The following is a 6,163-nucleotide window of genomic DNA, read 5'->3' as shown; positions in this document are numbered from 1 at the left end:
ACACTACAACAAAACCAGCGATTAGCGTCCCTTTTTACTTCTTTTTTTGCATCTAGAGCCCATTTTTGGTGCTATTTGCATCCATTTATCAAATATGGTGCAAAACTTGACACAAAATTTGCATCAAGTTTTGCACCAAATCTTACACCAAGTTTAGCACCAGGTATTGCAATAGGTTTTGCACCACGTTTTGCACCAAATTTTATGCCAAGTTTTGTGTCATCCTTACACCAGTTTTGTTCCAGGTTTTGCATCAAGTTTGGCACCTAATTTTGTTTGACATACTTTTGCATCCTCATTTGCATCCACTTTTTGCACCTACACTTGCATCAACTTTTGCATCGACTTTTGCATCCTTTTTTGCATCCTTTTTTAAATCATTTTTTGCATCCATTTTTTCATCCATTTGTGCATCCCTTTTGCGCCAAGTTTTACATCGAGTTTTGTGTCTAGTTTTGCATAAAATTTTGCATCTACTTTTGTTGCATCCACTTTTCCCTCTTGTTTGGCATCCATATTTACATCCTCTTTTGCATCTATTATTGTACCCACTATTGCATCTAATATTTTTGTGCCACAATTAGCGCCTAGTTTGGCACCTCCTTTTGCACCCACTTTTGATTATAATTTTGCATCCACGTTTGCATCCTCATTTGCGTCTAGGTTTTCATCAACTACTACATCTATTTTTGCATCCCTTTTTGTATCCAATTTTGGACTGGGATTTGCATTGGGTTTTGTGTCTCGTTTTGCATCTACTTTTGCATCGACTTCTATTGCACACAATTTTACATCCACTGTTGCACCCATTTTAAATTTCACTTTTTGCATCCCTTTTTACATCTTCATTTGCATCATACTTTGATTCTTTTTTTGCATCTATCATTACATCCACTTTTGTTATGCCACAATTTGCACCATGTTTTGCACTCACTGTTGTATCCACGTTTGCTTCCAATTTTGCATCCATGTTCACATCCTCTTTTGCATCAAATATTGCATCTATTTTTGCATCCACTTTTATATCAGGTTTATGCATTGGGTTTTGCATCTCATTTTGTATCTACTTTTGCATCTACTTACATTATATCCATTTTTTGCATCCAATTTTGTTTTGCCTGTTGCATCAATGTCTGCTTCCACTTTTACATCCATTTTTGCATCTTATTTTGCATATTTTTTGTCTATTGTTACATCCACTTTTGTTTCACCATATCTTACGCCTACCATTGCAACCACATTTGCTTCCACGTTTGCATCCACTTTTGTTTCATCCATTTTTGCATATACTTTTGTTTCCGTTGTTGCATCCACATTTGTTTCACCACAATTTGTGCCAAGTTTTACACCTACCATTGGACCCATGTTCACTTCCACTTTTGCCTTCATGGTTGCATCCAAGTTTGCATTGACAACTGCATCTACTTTTGCATCCACTTTTGTGTCAGGTTTTTCATGTTGTTGTGCATCTACTTATGTTGTATCCACTTTTCATCCAATTTTACTTCTATTGTTGCCCCCATTTCTATGTTCGCTTTTGCATCCCTTTTCCAACACTCATCATATTTTCTGCATTGATGATATTCCTTATGGCATTGACAATTATGAACAATTGATGACAATGTCAATAATATTGACAATGATGAAAATGAAGATGATGGCGATGACATGAATTGTGATTATGATGATAAAGACGATAGTGGTTACAATGACAATGATGATGATGGCAATGATTATGATGATGACGATGCTAATGACGTTGGCGAATCTTCCCAATTTTAGATGTTGTCATTGTCATAATCATAAGCATTATCTTTGGTGTCATGATCATCATTTTCATCTAGGTCATCATCAAAAACAATAATGGCATGAATGATGATGATGCATGATTACAACAATGTCGATAGAAATTACATTAATGATGATGATGGGGATGATAAAAATGACAATGACAATGATAATGGTGGTGATGATGATGATCATCATCGATCATCTGTCAAAAATAGAGTTGTTATTTCTCTTACGTATATCAATGTGTCCTAAACAACCCTTTTCTAGCACTGATCACATTTTTTGGGTTGATGATATTTCTTACAACATCTACAATTATGAACAATTGCAAACAATGTCCATAATGATGATGATGATGGCATGAATGGTGATTATGATGATAATGTAATGATGGCAATAACAATGACAAGGATGATGGTGATGATGATGACAATGATTATGATAATGAGAATGACCTTACAATCTTATGGATTCGTGAACAATTACTAGTTTGAATACCATCTTCTGGATACGTATTACTATCATTCTTCATGCATTACACTTCCATCGACATCTCTACTCTGAGTAGTGGATGGCATGTCATCAATGTATGCTAATTTCATCAATTCCTCAAATTTTTCACGTGGTAGTGCTCTCTTCAATGCTTCTCTTCTTCTCCTAGTATGGTTTAAAGGATGAATTGGATCATCTCGTTGAATTCTTAATGGTCTAGTTGGATCTTGATCATTAATAGGTGTATCATCAAATGCAACCATTATTTAATGTTAGATAGCAATTACTGTATAGAACATGGATCCATTTCAAAGATATACACAATAAATTACTCAACAAAACAACATTATACATGTATACAATAAATTAAAAATATTATTTTTGAACACATTATTTAAAAAACAAGCCACATTAATTTCATATTCTTAGATTTTCTACCTTAGGAACATCCAAAAACAACAATTGTCTCAAATTATTCATCTATGCATGTAGTATCATCATGACCAACCTCTTGTTCATTGTGTTGATTTTCTATTTCATTTACAAACTCCATTGTCATATCCTCTTCCACCCATTTCTTTTTGCGTGATTTAATTGTACGGCATAGGCCACGTCCATATGCAGGTATTTGTATTGGTCTATCAAAATGATTAAACTCCTCATTTGTTCTGATTCCATTGCCAACCTAAAATAATTGATACATGCATTATTTTTTCCAAGGTTAGAGATTAGACTATATGATGTACTTATATCGTCCATTAATTTATAACTGAACTTATTTATAACACCCACAAAGTATAACAATTGTATCAAAGTATTCATTCCATGTATTATCATCATGACTAACCTCTTGTTCATTCCCAACTTTGGTTGAAGATTAAGATGTCATCTAAATACACCACCACAAATGCATTGGTGAAGGGTCACAAGATGTCATCCATCAACTTCATGAAGGTTGCAGTAACATTCGTCAACTTGAAAGGCATGACCAACCATTCGAAAAGTCCCTCCTTGGATTTGAAGGCAGTCTTCCACACATCAGAATTAACCAAACTTCAATTTAATATTGCTGGAATATTTGGCCCCCTTGAGCTGGTCCAGAAGGTCATCAATCCATGGGATTGGGTACCTATTATAGACAATGATTTTGTTTGGCACCCGATAGTCAATATAGAGTCTCCAGGTCCCATCCTTCTTATGTACCAATACAATCAGACTCCCACAGGGTGATGAGCTTTTCCTAATGTGCCCTTTCTGCAACAACTCCTGAATTTGCCTCTTGATCTCATTCTTCTCCAGAACACAACGTCGATATATTGATCCATTGGGAATGACGCGCTTGGGGTCAGATCGATGGAGTGCTTGACCTGACAATGGAGAGGTACCCCCGCAGGTGAGGTGAAAATGTCCTTGTACTCCTCCATGACCTTGTCCATCTGCTACTACTGTGCGGAGGAGCCATGTTTGGAATTTGTGGCCACAATCTTCTTCTTGTCCTGAGGGTGAATCATAAGGAAAACAAATTTCCTAGTCTGTGAAATGATCTTACTACATTTCTTTGCAGAGATCAAATAGATGGTGGTAGGCGGGCTACTCGAGCTAAAGGAGTTGGAGACTTTTGGCTAGTCTAGAGAATATCACAAAACAACTCCTAAACTTCAATGCACTCGCTTTCCAACACATACTAAGAAAGGGCAACAAGTTGGTAAACATGCTTGCCAATGAAGGGCTCAACTTCACTTTAGAGGTCATGGAATCTCTATGGGAACAAATTTTTGTTGCTCAATGGAAGCATGAATGTCAGGACATTGTTGAACAAGACAAAGTTCCCTAAGGTGGGTGCACAACATTAATTTTCCTGATTGACCATGATCTATAGTAATCATATGAGAGGGAGGCAAGATGCCCACACCTAGCGACCTGCATGGCATATCTGCCACCACCATCACAATTCTCAGTAGAGGATGATATTTATGGTATTAGAGGCATTTGTACGAAAGGAGGTGGGCTACTATCATTTCGTAGATCTCACACTCTTCGAATCGAGCACACATTCATGGTTTTGTGTAGGTGAGTACACCACTGTCATTTAAAGAAGCAAAGCATATCATGTTGGATCATTAAGAGAAAAATACAGCCAATTCTCGAAGCCTTTAAAATAGGGCATATGGTCATGGGGTCCTGCAACACTCTATCAATGACTCTAGCTTGCAAGCGCCATGTAATCCCCGACGTTTGCACTTGCAATCAACCCCTTAGGATCTCCACTTTCGGTTATCATCCATGCCTCTCCTTTACAAGGATCTCTATCAATCAAGTTTGGTCTTCTCCTTTACTCCCCTTGCAACTCACTTCAAGATTGGTTCTTTTCCACAACCTCTCTTCTTGCTCCGATTTGGAATTTCGGATCTTGTCTCTCTGTCCCCATGCTTGGATTTATTTTTGTTGCAGGTTTCCTCACCTGAGCCTCCTCACAATTTTAACCCCCCCCCCCCCACTTTCAGTTAGAAAGGTTAACCTCTATCTAGTTTAGTTTTACCCACCATCGACTTGTTCCTCCTTTCAATCGACTTTCTGCCGCCCCTACCTCTCACTCAGTCATGGTTCGATGTTGCACCACCATCTCCACAGAGGCAGAACATAGGGGCAGATCGAGTCAACTCCCCTCTCCTACTCCTCCCTCCCTGCATGCCTCCCATGCTCAGGATTCCACCGGAGCCATCGTGGACCATTATCAACGTCTCGTTCTTGAGGTCATGTAGTGAGCTATCGCTTACATCAAAGGGCAAGTTCGCTAGGCTAGAAGATACGTGCCAAATCATCACGTGGAGCGAGAAACACAAGATTATATTCATGATAACAGAAACTCCACCAGGGCGAGGGCCTCTGCTTAAGAATATTAACCTGTAATGGCATACTGAGACACTCATGGGCCGGGTACTTACTGACAGGGTTGACACCTAACAAGAGCTCCTTATTTGATGTTAGAACTCCTGGACAGAATGAACAACATGGAGAACATGCTGAATGACATGGATGACAACCTCAACCAAATTCTATCTACTACCCAGCCTCCATCAACCACAGGAGATGACTCTCACCCTCGAGCTCATACTTAACACCCTGTAGAATGACAACTCAAGTGCAACTCTAGGAAAAATGATAACTCTCTCTATACCGTCTCTATTCTTCTACTTGTTTCAGAATGTATTTTGGTCTCTTAGTTTATGTAATTTTGTCTATGTATATCCTTGTTTTTGGTTTAAATTCCCAGACTCTCAGGTCAGAAAGAATGCGAGCAATATGAAAATTTTGTTTATGTGCTATTGCTTTGACCTCCCTAACGATAGACCAAACCAATCCATCTATGTTATAATCACGTTTTTTCTCGCAGTAATATAATCTAAATCCTCTAATCTTACAGAAATATGTCATTATTAGCTCAAGGCTGAACTCTTATGGGATTAATACCCTTACTTACCGGATTTTATTTTAAAATACTCGTTTATCTAACTTACTTGCTACATTAACCCAACTACCTTGTTATTTACTGCGCTAAGCGCATGAAATAACTCCATTCTTTCAAACAATTCTATCTCTTTATTTATCCTGTAAACTATTTATAACAACATTCTTTAACCCTACCTTATACCTTTATAAAAAGATTTAATTATCATTATAAATCTCCATCAACAATTATATTTTTATAATATCTTTCCTCAATGATCTTATTACCTTGAAATAAAAATTAAAAACTATCCTAATCCCTAAATATAAACCTTTCCCTTTCCCTAGAATGGAAAATGGTCCTTCGCACTCTTATAACCCCTAAAAACATATTCTTTTAAAATATATAGCTATCTCAATTATCACTCCCTTT

At 37.4% G+C, this 6,163-nt stretch overlaps 1 pseudogene; it reads right to left on the bottom strand.

Annotated features, from left to right (window-relative positions):
- Positions 1 to 6,163, bottom strand: part of LOC149140639 (endoglucanase 1-like) — a 73,115-nt pseudogene that overhangs the window by 1,430 nt on the left and 65,522 nt on the right.

Source organism: Pinus tabuliformis, chromosome X (assembly GCF_031772625.1).
Source record: "Pinus tabuliformis cultivar Carrire ecotype Pingquan chromosome X, CPIR1, whole genome shotgun sequence".
NCBI lineage: Eukaryota > Viridiplantae > Streptophyta > Pinopsida > Pinales > Pinaceae > Pinus > Pinus tabuliformis.
This window is presented reverse-complemented; position numbering and strand designations above follow the sequence as displayed.